Source organism: Myodes glareolus, chromosome 11 (genome assembly GCF_982192425.1).
Source record: "Myodes glareolus chromosome 11, mMyoGla1.1, whole genome shotgun sequence".
NCBI lineage: Eukaryota > Metazoa > Chordata > Mammalia > Rodentia > Cricetidae > Myodes > Myodes glareolus.
The window spans coordinates 7,873,384-7,887,864 of record NC_142036.1 but is presented as its reverse complement, the minus strand read 5'-3'; the positions used below and the strand labels follow the sequence as shown (position 1 = coordinate 7,887,864).

General features: G+C 38.7%; 1 pseudogene; it reads right to left on the bottom strand.

The window, feature by feature from the left end:
- Positions 1–11,170: 11,170 nt before the first annotated feature.
- Positions 11,171–13,026, bottom strand: LOC148120343 (immunoglobulin heavy variable 1-84 pseudogene; annotated as a pseudogene).
- Positions 13,027–14,481: the final 1,455 nt, after the last annotated feature.

Below are 14,481 nucleotides of genomic sequence, written 5' to 3'. Positions count from 1 at the left end.
AAGCAATATGAATATATCCCTACTTACCAAACTCTGTATAAATAAAGAAGCACCCTGGTATCCAGTCTGTCAGAATACAAGATTCTCTCAACCATAACGACCTGATTCAATTTCTTCCTTGCCAACTCCTTATATCCTCTGCTGGGACCTGTCCACCATTGGGGATGGCTCCCAGGAACTGGTACCCAGATCATGTAACTGCAGAAACAGTCTACTGGCTGTAAGGTGGGACTTCATCCAAAGTGTTTTACAGGGTCCCTGGATAAGGAATATACCAGGAACTAGAGTGGGATTAAAAGTTAAGAAATATATGTAATTCACAGACCACAATAAGTTAAAGGAAGATTCTCTATAGATGCAAAACTTTTAAAAACTATGGACTATAATGAGTCTAAATGAAAAGAAAGACTCATTATAGATGCAACATACCTTACAGAAAAAAGTTATTGAGATGCCTTTTCACTGGTCAAAGAGAGTTGTTTAGTCCCCCTTTCCTGCCTCAGAGAATTAAGTTGCATCACACATATAAAATCTAATACCCTCCTACACTGTCAGATCCTTTCATGCCTTGTGCTGCTGGAGGTTGGACCTCCAGGAGCTGATACCTTGGATATTGAAAGGATAAGCAAGAAGAGTGTCTAGCAGCTCTTCTTGAATATTGTTCAAGACAGAGGCATCTCCTGGGAATTTTCAAAGGAGAAGAAACAAACCCCTAATCATAGCCATTGCTAGGACCTCACTAAGAGTGCTACAGACTCCTGGGTATAAGAAAAGGCTGGGTAAGAAGAGTGAGAAGTAAGAAGTATAAAACTGAGACAGACTAACTCCTATGAGATACAAATATATATATATTGATATTCTTAAAAGTGTCCCCATAAGGAAAGAGAGAGAGAGAGAGAGAAAGAGAAAGAGAGAGAAGGGTGAAGGAAAAAAGGAAGGAAAGAGGAAAAGAAAGAGAAGGGAAGGAAGAAATGAAGCACGAAAATAATATTAATGTTCAAGAACAAATTTTGTCAATTTTTTTTTTTGTAAAAAGACTAGTCCTTGGTTTCCAGACCATGGAAATTACGACTTATAAGTTGAAGAAAAGCAGTTAAAAAGATATAAACTATTGCTGAACTAAACATGGTCCTGAAAATTTATTTATTCACATGGTTTCTTTGTGGGGATTTATTCAGCAAACTCTGCCTACACAATCAGAGACAGATTTCCCTGAACATGTTTCTAAAGAAATTTCTCCTTTTAAGAGATATGTAACTGTTTAGACTCCTATTTCTGTAGAATTCCCTTCTAAGCCTCCTTTACTAAAGCATAGAGATTTAGTTGTCCTGTTAAACAATGATTTGGAAACATCTGTGTGGAGACACAGAATTGACATAGAGTGCAGGCTCTTCCTGGGACAGATGAGACGAAGTTGGGAAATGGTTGAATGGCAAACCAAGCATATATGAAAGCAAACTTTCTCTGCCCATTTCTCAAATGTTCTGTCAAAATCTGAACCTGGATAAGGAAGTGGCCTTTGAGCTCAGTTCTTCACGCTCTACCAGTTACAAAGGAGTGCTTTGCTTCTGTATACTTTTTGCCTTGTTTCTATGTACTTCTTTTCATTTTTATTACTGTTATTAATTGAGGTATCGTTTCTTACAAGGTGAGGCAAGAGTTTCTCATGATCATGTACGTGAGTTAAGGGGGAGTTTCAGAGTTGAGGTAATGCTTTTTAGACTGTATAAAAAGCCACACAAAATAGAGCTTGTTATGCAGTTGTTCACAGTCTGCATCCCCTGTGTCCTGATTTGCGTGAGACCCTTACCCAGGGACCCAAATGCACTAGATGTTGACACATCTGATGAAGCTTCTAAGGAGCATGTACATCCTCATGATGCCTCTGATTTCGAGAACAAGCTGCAAAATGTCATAATTAAGATTGGCCTCCACTTTAAAATGTATCATCTGTTCCTCTTATAAAATATGGGGGAGTCTTAAACATCATAGTTCAGGACTCTGTCACTGCCATGGAGCAGATATTCGGTGACCCTCTTTTGAGATACTTTCCTGTTAATTTCTAAAAGGTGATTCTCCCACCCTTATCTTAATCTCAACACTTGGAATAATTCTCCTTACTCATTTCTCTTTCATTTTCCTCTAGGTGAGTGCCACTATGGAGCTCCCTGTTTTGTTTATTTCTACTAGAAAAATCACAACAGTATGTCAGAAAGCTACCTTTATCCCCTACCTGGACTACGTTAAATGGAGAGGGAAGTCTCTCCTCTGTGGTTTGGTAGATTACTATCTGACAATGCTGTCAGTCTGTTTGGAGACTCCTGGATTGAAACTCTTGTTACCAAAACAATTAACTTCTCTGCTTCCTAATATTTTCATTCAGCTCCCTACTTTAACTTCCTTGCCTCCCAAAAGCTCTCGAAATCTAACTGGGATCAACCATAAAGTTGTAAATTTACAAAGGCTACTAACATATTAATAAACTGTAAAGAAAAAATGTACTTAAATTGTTAGCTATTCAAGATAATTAGGAGTGGAAAGTAATTAAGTATACTAAGTAATATAAACAATTCCTTACTTGTCCCCTAGACATTTAAAATGTTCAAGTTTCCCACAAAGACAAAACTACCAGGCCTCTTGCTTGTTGCCAAGGCTCAGTTCACATCATGTACACTTTTGGGTCTCTTTCATTTTAATTGATACATGGACCTTCAAGATTATGTTTCAAAGTATAATTTTTCGAATGAATGTAAACTTTAAATAAAAATCAACTCCCAGAGCCTTCAGTTGCCTTCTCAGTTTTTTTCCTAAGTAAAAATTAAACCACTGACTGCACATTTTATGGCTAATGTAATGGCTAAAAACAATTTGCATTGTTACCAAATTCCAAAAAAAACCCAAACTCAACAAAAAGGTTTAAAATAACTTCTTATTATTCCTTTGTCTAAAAGAAATCAACCTATAATGACTACTTCATTAACCAGCCACCTATATCGCCTGACATAGTTGGATTAAAAGTTATATAATTTAAACATAAACTATAAGAATAAAAATAATATAAAAATAAAAGATATTTTAGGATATATAAGCACAAATTTATAGAAGGTCTGAGAACATAAAAAATCTTCAGTTTTGATATGTAGGCCAAGGAAAATAAATTACACAAGGTATATGGGTCTAATTTTGGTCTAAAATTATGACAACATACATTAAAGTCAAAAATAAGAAAGCTTAAGTAAGACATGAAGGATTAAATATGTGGGAAGTTTTTATGAGATATAAATGTATAGGTTTAAGGTAGGGGGATATATAGAGGCTTAGATAAAAAATGTTTGGGGAAGAAAGAAAATAACTTAAGGTATATAAAATGCAAGTTACTGAGATAGATAAAATTAAGTTATGAAGGTTTGAGGATAAGAAAATTTGCTCTGCCAGCCATCCCAGCTTCCATCCAGAGGGCCTTCGGAGGGGTTCAAGAAGCATACAGAACGCCCAATAGACTGGATCAAAAAAAAAGTCCCCTCGCCATATAATAATCAAAACACAAAACATCCAGATAAAAGAAAGAATATTAAGAGCTGCAAAGGAAAAAGGTCAAGTGACTTATAAAGGTAAACCTATCAGGCTTACACCAGACTTCCCTATGGAAACCATGAAAGCCAGAAGATCCTGGATAGAGGTTCTGCAGAAAATAAGAGACCATGGATGCAAACCCAGACTACTATACCCAGCCAAGCTATCGTTCACTATCAAAGGAGAAAACAAAATATTACAGGATAAAAATAAATTTAAACAATTCGTAGCCACAAATCCAGCCCTACAGAAAGTAATAGAAGGAAAATCGCAACCCAAGGAATCCAACATTGCCATCACTGCCTAAAATAACCCAGACATCTAGCGACCCTTCCCAAGCTTAACTCAAAGAAGAGAAACACACAAACTCTACTACTACTACACACACACACACAAATAATAAACGGAATCAACAACCACTGGTCATTAATATCACTTAATATTAATGGACTCAACTCACCTATAAAAAGGCACAGACTTAGAGACTGGATAAGAAAACAGAATCCAACATTCTGCTGTTTACAAGAAACACACATCAACCACAAAGATAGACATCTACTCAGAGTAAAGGGTTGGGAAAAGGTTATCCAAGCAAACGGACCTAAGATACAAGCTGGTGTGGCCATTCTAATATATAACAAAATTGACTTCAAACTAAAATCAATCAGAAGAGATGGAGATGGACATTTCATACTCTTAACAGGAACAATTAATCAGGATAAAGTCTCAATCCTGAATAACTACGCCCCTAATATAAAAGCACCCACATATGTAAAAGAAAAACTTTTAGAACTCAAGGCAGTATTCAAACCACATACACTAATAGTAGGAGACTTCAACACACCTCTCTCACCAATGGACAGATCAATCAAACAGAAACTCAACAGAGAAATAAGAGAATTGCTACAGGTAATGAATCAAATGGACTTAACAGATATCTATAGAACATTCGACCCAAAAAGGAAAGAATATACCTTCTTCTCTGCAGCTCATGGAACCTTCTCGAAAATTGACCACATACTCGGTAACAAAGCAAACTTACACAGATACAAAAAAATATTAGTAATCACCTGTGTCTTGTCGGATCACCATGGAATAAAGATAGAATTCAATAACAATTCGAATTCCAGAAAGCCTACAAAAGTGTGGAAGTTGAACAGTCAACTACTGAATCATCCCTGGGTCAAGGAAGAAATAAAGAAAGAAATTAAAGTCCTCCTTGAATTTAATGAAAATAAAGACACAACATACTCAAACCTATGGGACACAATGAAAGCAGTGCTAAGAGGAAAGTTCATAGTGCTAAGTGCCCAACTAAAGAAAACGGAGAAAGCATATATTGGAGACTTAACAGCACACATAAAAGCTCTGAAAAAAAAAAGAAGTAGACTCTCCCAGGAGGAGTAGAAGATTGGAAATAATCAAAATGAGGGCTGAAATCAACAAAACAGAAACACAGAAAACAATCCAAAAAATCAAAGAAACAAAAAGTTGGTTCTTGGAGAAAATCAACAAGATTGACAAAGCCCTAGCCAAACTAATCAAACGGCAGAGAGAGAACATGCAAATTAATAAGATCAGAAATGAAAAGGGGGACATAACAACAGACACAGTGGAAACTCAGAGAATCATTAGATCTTACTAGGAGAGTTTATATGCCACAAAGTTGGAAAGTGTACAAGAAATGGATTGGTTTTTAGATAAATACCATTTACCAAAGTTAAATCAAGAGCAAGTGAACAATCTAAATAGACCTGTTAGTCGTGACGAATTGGAAGCTGTTATTAAAAACCTCCCCACCAAAAAAAGCCCAGGTCCAGATGGTTTCAATGCAGAATTCTACCAGAACTTCCAGGAAGAGCTAATACCTATACTCCTTAATGTATTTCACAATATAGAAACAGAAGAATCATTGCCAAACTCTTTTTATGAAGCTACAGTTACCCTAATACCAAAACCACACAAAGACACAACCAAGAAAGAGAATTACAGACCAATCTCACTCATGAACATTGACGCCAAAATACTCAATAAAATACTGGCAAACCGAATCCAAGAATACATTAGAAAATTTATCCATTATGATCAAGTGGGCTTCATCCCAGAACTGCAGGGCTGGTTCAACATACACAAATCTATCAATGTAATCCATCATATAAATAAATTGAAAGAAAAAAACCATATGATCACTTCATTGGATGCTGAAACAGCATTTGACAAAATTCAACACCCCTTTATGATAAAGGTGTTGGAGAGATTGGGTATACGAGGATCATACCTAAATATAATAAAAGCAATATATAGTAAGCCAACAGCTAACATCAAATTGAATGGAGAGAAACTCAAAGCCATTCCACTAAAGTCAGGAACACAACAAGGCTGTCCACTCTCTCCATACCTCTTCAATATAGTGCTTGAGGTCCTAGCAATAGCAATAAGACAACATAAGGGGATCAAGGGGATTCGAATTGGAAAGGATGAAGTTAAACTTCCGTTATTTGCAGACGATATGATAGTGTACATAAGCGACCCCAAAAACTCTACCAAAGAACTTCTACAATTGATAAACACCTTTAGTAATGTGGCAGGATACAAGATCAACTCCAAAAAATCGGTTGCCCTCCTATACACAAAGGAAAAAGAAGCAGAGAGGGAAATCAGAGAAACATCACCTTTCATGATAGCCACAAATAGCATAAAATATCTTGGGGTTACTCTAACCAAGGAAGTGAAAGACCTATTTGACAAGAACTTTAAGTCCTTGAAGAAAGAAATTGAAGAGGATACCAGAAAATGGAAAGACCTCCCCTGTTCTTGGATTGGGAGAATCAACATAGTAAAAATGGCAATTCTACCAAAAGCAATCTATAGATTCAACGCAATTCCCATCAAAATTCCATCAAACTTTTTCACAGACCTTGAGAGAACAATAATCAAGTTTATATGGAAAAACAAAAAATCCAGGATAGCCAAAACAATCTTATACAATACAGGAACTTCTGGAGGCATTACCATCCCTAACTTCAAACTCTATTACAGAGCAACAGTATTGAAAACAGCTTGGTATTGCCAAAACAACAGAGAAGTAGACCTATGGAATCGAATAGAAGACCCGGGTATTAACCCACAAAAGTATGAACCCCTGATATTTGACAAGGGAGCTAAAGGCATACAATGGAAGAACGAAAGCATCTTTAACAAATGGTGCTGGCATAACTGGATGTCAACCTGTAGAAGAATGAAAACAGATCCATATCTATCACCATGTACAAAACTCAGGTCCAAATGCATTAAAGACATCAACATTAATCCGACCACTTTGAACCTGATAGAAGAGAAAGTGGGAAGTAGTCTACAAGATATAGGCACAGGAGTCCAGTTCCTAAGCAGAACCCCAGGAGCTCAGACAATAAGAGAAGCAAAGAATAAATGGGATCTCCTGAAACTGAGAAGCTTCTGTAAAGCAAAGGAAACTGTAAGTAAGACCAAAAGGCTACCTTCCGACTGGGAGAAGATCTTCACAAATCCCTCATCAGACAAAGGTCTGATCTCCAAAATATACAAAGAACTCAAGAAACTAGACACTAAAACTCTAATTAACCCAATTAAAAAATGGGGTACTGAACTGAACAGAGAATTCACAACAGATGAACTCCAAATTGCCAAAAGGCACTTAAGGTCATGCTCAACCTCCTTAGCAATCAGGGAAATGCAAATCAAAACAACTTTGAGATATCATCTTACACCTGTCAGAATAGCCAAACTCAAAACACAAATGATAACCTATGCTGGAGAGGATGTGGAATGAGGGGAACACTCATCCATTGTTGGTGGGAATGCAAACTTGTGCAGCCACTGTGGAAATCAGTGTGGCGGTTTCTCAGGAAACTGGGAGTCAACCTCCCTCAGGACCCAGCAATTCCACTCTTGGGAATATACCCAAGAGATGCCCTATCATACCACAAAAGCATTTGTTCATCTATGTTCATAGCTGCACTATTTGTAATAGCCAGAACATGGAAACAACCTAGGTGCCCCTCAATAGAAGAATGGTTAATAAAGGTGTGGAACATATACACATTAGAGTTCTACTCAGCGGTAAAAAACAATGACATCTTGACTTTTGCATGCAAATGGATGGAAATAGAAAACGCTTTACTGAGTGAGGTAAGCCAGACCCAAAAAGAGGAACACGGTATGTATTCACTCATAAGTGGATTCTAACCATAGTTAAAGGTCTTTGAGCCTATTATTCGTGATCCTAGAGAAGCTAAATAAGAAGGTCAACCTGATGAAAATCATGTAGCTATCTGCCTGGAGATTGGAAATAGACAAGAGTGCCAGGTAACATCGGGTGCATGGGGGCGTGGAATGGTTGGTGGAAGGGGAGAGGGTTGGAGAGAGGGGAGTAGGGGAGGAATGGGGAAAGCTAGGTGGACTGGGATGGGGGGAGGGAGGAAGGATGGATATGAGAGCAGGGAAGAATATATTTCAACTAAGGGAGTCATCTTAGGGTTTACAGGAGACTTGATTATAAATGGGATCACAGGTCCAAGGAGATCCCCAGATTGTTCTCTGGACAGAGGAGAGGGTGCCTGAAACGACCTAGGCCCATAACCATACTGATGAATATTTTGCTTATCGCCATGGAACCTTCATCTGGTGATGGATGGAGATAGAGACAGAGCCCCACATCGTAACACTGAACTTAACTCCCTAGGTCCAAACGAGAAGGGGAAGGAGAATGTGAGCAAAGAATGCGGGATCAGAGAGAACCTCCATCCCACGTTGGATGGCGATACAGACAGAGACCCACATTGGAGCACTGGACTGAGCCCCCCAAGGTCCAAATGAGGAGGAGAAGGAGGAAGAAAATGAAAAAGGAAATAAGGACTGTGAGGGATGTGATCACCCACTGATACAAGGGGACGGATCTAATGAGAGTTTACCAAGGCCAGTTGGACTGGGACTGAACGAGGACACAATCCAACCAGATTCTCTGAATGTGGCTGGCCGGATTCTTTCTGAAAAGCCATTGACAATGGCACTGGGACTTGTTTCCTCTGCATATACTGGATTTTGAGGATCCAGTCTGTCAGGACACTCACCTTCCTGGACCTGGAGGGAGGGGGGAGGAACTGGAACTTCCCACTGGGCAGGAAACCCTGACTGCTCTTATAGATGCAGAGGGAGGAGGGGAGGGAGTGGGGGGAGTGGGAGGGTGGTGGGAGGAGGGGCGGAAATGGAAACTTTTATAATATAATAAAATTACAAAAAAAGAAAATTTAAGTAATGATACAAAAGTGATTTAAGGTATATAAGCAAGAAATATGTTTCAGATTTTTTCCATTGCTTTTCTGCTGTTGCATTGAACTCCAAAGGTTCTTAATTGTGACAGTAATTTATAAAATCTGATAAACTACTAGTGTAGTTCTGACAAATTGCTGCCATTATTATAATAACCACAAGCAATAAAAATATTATGGATTTTTTGTCTCTTTATGAAGGTTCTTATAGGCTTCTAAAGGTCAACATGAATTCACCAACACACACATATTGAGATAAACTTAAGAAAAGTACAACCAAGCTGTGATTTTTGCCCCACCAACCTATTTTCTTAATGGGTCTCTCTCTCTCTCTCTCTCTCTCGCTCTCTCTCTCTCTCTCTCTCTCTCTCTCACTATCTATCCTTTTCTCTATCTCTGAATATTGTGAATCTGTTTACTCATCTACCAAGACTATTAGTGCACCATAATTTTTTTCTTAACTACTTAGCTGTATTTTGTCCCTAGTCTATCTGTTCCAACAGGTTTCAAATCATCTACAGAATGCTCCATCAAATCCAACATCAATTCTAGTTGTTTCCTCAGAATCTATATCCTGGTCCAACCTCACAGACTACACATCCCTAGTCTCAGGTGGTCCTACAGAGCATGAACAAAGAGAGAAATAACCTGCACTTACTGGACTTGGCCAATATTGCATCATTTTCGGTTCCCAACTACAATTCCCTGATTTCAGTGTGAAGTAGGGAGGTGATAAATTGTACCTTGTCATTCATTTATTATCAGCAAATGGTCTACAGAATCAATTTCTTAACCTAGGACATACGGATGAACCTATTTAACATGGGCTATAAAAGAAATTCCTAATGTTCTTAGTAGGCCTAAGTTACTTAATGCTGCTTTATTTAGGCATTACTATACTCATTGCTACTATAAGAACTTCTGTATGTACAATTGCCTTAATATAACAGGTTCATACTACAGAGGATGTTAATTGGCCCTCAAAATATGTTATCCAAAAATTCCTGAAAATCTAGAAGACAGCGGCCTTCAGAATCATAAATGCTTTGGAGGAAGCTGTTCTTTTACAGGAAATCAGTTGCACAATATTAATCTTAGACTTAATGTTCAGTCTCATTCAACCCTTAAATGGATTTGTGTGGCTGCTCTTCCATATAATGACATGAAATATGATGGGGGTCAAGTTCAGGCACCATTATAGGGTTGTTGGAATAATTCTGCTTTATCTATGGGCATTGTTTTCTTCCTTCACCAGAAAATCTCTGACAGGCTCACTCTGTGCCAAATTATGGCTCTCTCTTCTTCTTTCATTATCTATGGTAATATTGAGTAGATGTTTTAAGGATGAATGGTGAGCTGTGCTTCAGTTGATTTCATGATCTCCATGAAACCCAATGTTTTCTATGGTGTTGTTGGATATAGCTGTAGCAGTGAATGCAGAAGATGAAGAGAGTTGATAGACAGCACAATTGACTGATGATGTTCACAAGTACTCAGCCACTCAAAAACTGAAACACATGGTAGAACAAAAATGAACACCAGGTTGATATCCAATGACCTGTGAGAGGTAATGATGCATCAGTATAGTTCTATATTCTACGAAGGTTTGGGACTGTGGGGCAGGTTTCTGAGACTGAGAAAGAAGTAAAATGAAACAGGGAATAATGTATGATCTCAGAACCTGCCTCAATGAACATGTACATACATTGACTTGTTTAATGATGTTATGAAAAGTAATTTAATTATAGTCTTTTCTAACAAATAGGAAGTATATTCATATATAGTTCATTTTGACATATATCTAATTTTATAAGGGACTATAACTTCTGCAGGACCACACAGCCAGAGTTAACTGCAAATCTGAAGTCATGTAACATTTGAGACTCTGAAGGACTTTTGTTTCTCCAGAAGTTATTATTTGCAATTTACTGTTCAAATTCATATTTCAGTTTATTAAAAACTACCCCCCAAAATGCCCCATTCTCTTAGAATCCAGAGATGGATAATTTTTACTACACTTTATAATCACAGTTCTTACTCTTTATTGTTTTATTAATGAAGAAACATTTCAATAAATATGGTCATTGGTGAAGACATTATGACAGTATGGTATTTAGTCATCCTAAATCAGCATACCTGCATTCACATATATAATTTCAAAAAGTTGTTTTAAAAAAGTAAGAGACAAAACAACATTTAGAATGACTGTTTCTGTGAATGTCTTAAGGCTCATATTCTCTCTCTTCTCAGTCCCAGCGCAGCTTCCTTCTCCTCCAAGGTTTTTGACACACTCAGGATGTGGTTGCAACACTGTGTCTTGCACAGTAATAGACTGCAGAGTCTTCAGATGTCAGACTTCCGAGCTCCATGTAGGCTGTGCTGGAGGATTTGTCAGCAGCAAGTTTGGCCGTGCCCTGAAACTTCTGATTGTAGTTAGTATTACCACTTGCAGGATCAATCCATGCAATCCACTCCAGGCCCTGACCAGGACTCTGCTTCACCAAGAAAATATCATAACTAGTGAAGGTGTAGCCTGAAGTCTTGTAGAACAACTTCACTGAGGTCCCAGGTTTTCCCAGTTCAGGCCCTGACTGATGAAGCTGTACCTGGGAGTGGACACCTGTGAAGAAATAGAGTAAATTGTTAGAGACCTTGTCACCTAAGTCCCTGTGTTCTCCTCAGGTTTGGAATTAGATATCCCTTACCTTTAGTTACTGACACAAGGAAGAGAATGATACAGCTCCATCCCATGGTGTGAGCCTTGTGTACTCAGTGACTATGGAGAAGACACTGATCATATGTTGTTGTTGGATGTGGACATCCCTGTATTTACTATAGTAGACTCAGGTAATTTGCATATTCATGAACAGGGGACTTCTTCATTAAGCACCGAGTTCAGTTTGAGAAGGTGGTGGAGGACACTTGAGTGAAGCGAGATGATAGTGAAATTCAAGTCTAATCATGTCTGAGGAAATGCATCTCATATCATTCCCTCAGCTCTGCAGATGCTGGGGGTGTAACAATAAGGACCTAAGCTCTCAATAGATTTCTGGCCTGAGGCAATTTCTCCACTTTGTGACAAGGTTGTCATCTTGATTTAGAGAAGAAGGTTGTGATGAAAATGGTGGTAACTGAAAATTTCAAAAAACTTGCTATATTTTGAGTAATTACAGCCTAATTTCATATGATTAATATTTGTCATACCATAAGGTTTCATACTAAAACTCACTGAAATGACTAAAGGAAACATACCTCAGAAATATTTGCACAATGATGTTTAATGCAACACTACCTACCATAACTTTTGGAGATAAAGTTCATGCCTGTCAAGAGAAGATTGCACCAAGAATACATTGCTGTATGTGTGACACAACAGAAATATGTCCTCTGAAAGAAGAAGAAACATATCACGTTTAGGAAAATCAATGTAACTGGAGATAACTCTATTAATTAAAATTATCTTTGAAATTTAGATACTATATGAAACTCTAAGTAATTTTTATATATTTAATAAGTACACAGAACTATTTATGCAAATATCTAAAATTTTAAAAGTGAAACTCTGTAGCAGAATGTAGCAAAAACTGGAATATCTAGGAAATAAAGGGTAGAAGTTACAGGGGAAATATTTGCGGAATAAAATGTACAGGTCTGAAAATTCTAAACATATATAAAAATGTTATTTTCATTTTTCAAAATTGTTGCGGGAGTACCTTCCGCTGCTTCAGTCAATAGTCGCTGAAACACGAGCCCACAGTGCTGTGGGAGCCCCTTCCTCTCCGTCAGCCAATAGCCGCTGAAATACCAGCCCACTGGGACCTGATATATTTCTCTTTAAAAGAAGAGCAGCAAGCCTTGGCTTGACCTCTTGGTACCGGCGCTTGGTCCAGCGACCAGGCTCCTTTCCTGAAGTTTTGTGTATATGTAAGGTTCACCCCCCAAAATAAATATCCCCTTTAAAACCTAACTGGTGTGGGATTGATTTGCCATAATTTGGCACCCATCGTTTGGTTTAAGAACCCCCACCCCCCCACCCCACCCCCCACACCCCCCCCCCCTCAGCTCGGCCTTTGACTTGGCTACCTGCTGTCAGCTCAGCTTGGCCAGCTAGGCTTGGCACGACCCCTTCCTCAGCCATAACCTCCATGCCTCCCAGGATACACAGGTCTGGACAGTCTCTGCCGGCCTACTGTGCCCTGTTCTGCACGGATTTTTAAATTTTTCCTTGCAATGTGAGTCAGAGAGCTAATAGCACAAACTCCTTTTGAAGTTCCAGCAAGCTGTTTGAAACCCCTACCATCCACCATAACTGATTGGGAGCACTGCAAGCAGCTTGACCCTTAATCCCAGCACAGGGACACAGGGCCCAAAGCACTAGGCCTCTATAGCAACAGTGCAGTGGCTGTGTCACAACCCTCTGCATTGGGTTGAACAGAGCGGCAGGGCAGGAGAGCCCAGCCGGAGTAGGCCAGGCTGCCTTGTTTATTGGCCACTAGAAGCTCTCTGACCTTTTGTGCTCTGTGCCTGCCCTCTGGTTTTTCTCTCTGTGCATATCTGTACAATTGACTCATTTTCCCCAGTTTTTAAACAAATAACAGAGCAGATTTTAAAACAGGATTTGTCATGAGGCCTACAGTGGTTCCAGTCGCGACTCGGAGACATCGCCATCTGGTGGCTGACAGGTAAAATGGTAGGTTTCTTTTTTAATGGGACTCAAGCTACAGCTTTTGCTGCCACTTTGGTAGAAATCACAAGTGGCCTATATGCCTAAGGAGGTACCTCAATTTACTGGTTCTTAGGTTTTAGTTTCCTTCTTAATGTTATATCATTGTGGAAATATGTGTTATTAATTGATGGGATTAATACTATGATAGGCAAAATTGACTCCTTATTTAAGGGCACTAAGAAATTACCTGAAAGGATCCAAGCTGTTGAATTTGACTTTGAAAAGTTATCACAGAATTTTGATAAGGTAACAGACAGACTATACCTCCAGGATGGCAATTTACATGATATCCAGGGGCAGTTCAAGGAGGAGATACTATCTTTAAAAGGAACCATTAAGACCTTGGAGTCACAAGTGCAGAATGGGGACCAAAAAATTGATACCTTAGTGAAATCACTAGAAACACATGCAGGTCAGGAGATTCAGGATTTAAGAGAGGCAATGATACAAAGCTTTGAAATGATTGAAAAAATTATTGGAACTGAGGATCTGGGTGAGAAGACACAAGGGCAGGATACAATGCCACCACCACCTGTTAGAATTGGCTTACCCAGGGTTTTAGCAACATACCCTGTAATTTATTCTGACAAAGCATCAACTTCTAAAGTCTCAAAGGGAGCCAAAGAATCTAGATGGACGCCAGTAGGTATGAATGACCTAAAGGAAATTAAGCAAGCCGTTGTTAATTATGGCTTTTACTCTACATGTGTTAAGGAAATGATAAGTACTTGGGCTTCTAACGTCAGGGCTATCTCCCACGATTTCTCACAGTTAGCTTCAGCGGTCCTCGAAGATGGACCTTCCTTGATGTTTGGAGTTTATTTCAAGGAAGAATCCAAACATATGGAACAGCAAGGAAGAACAAAAGGTGTAGAG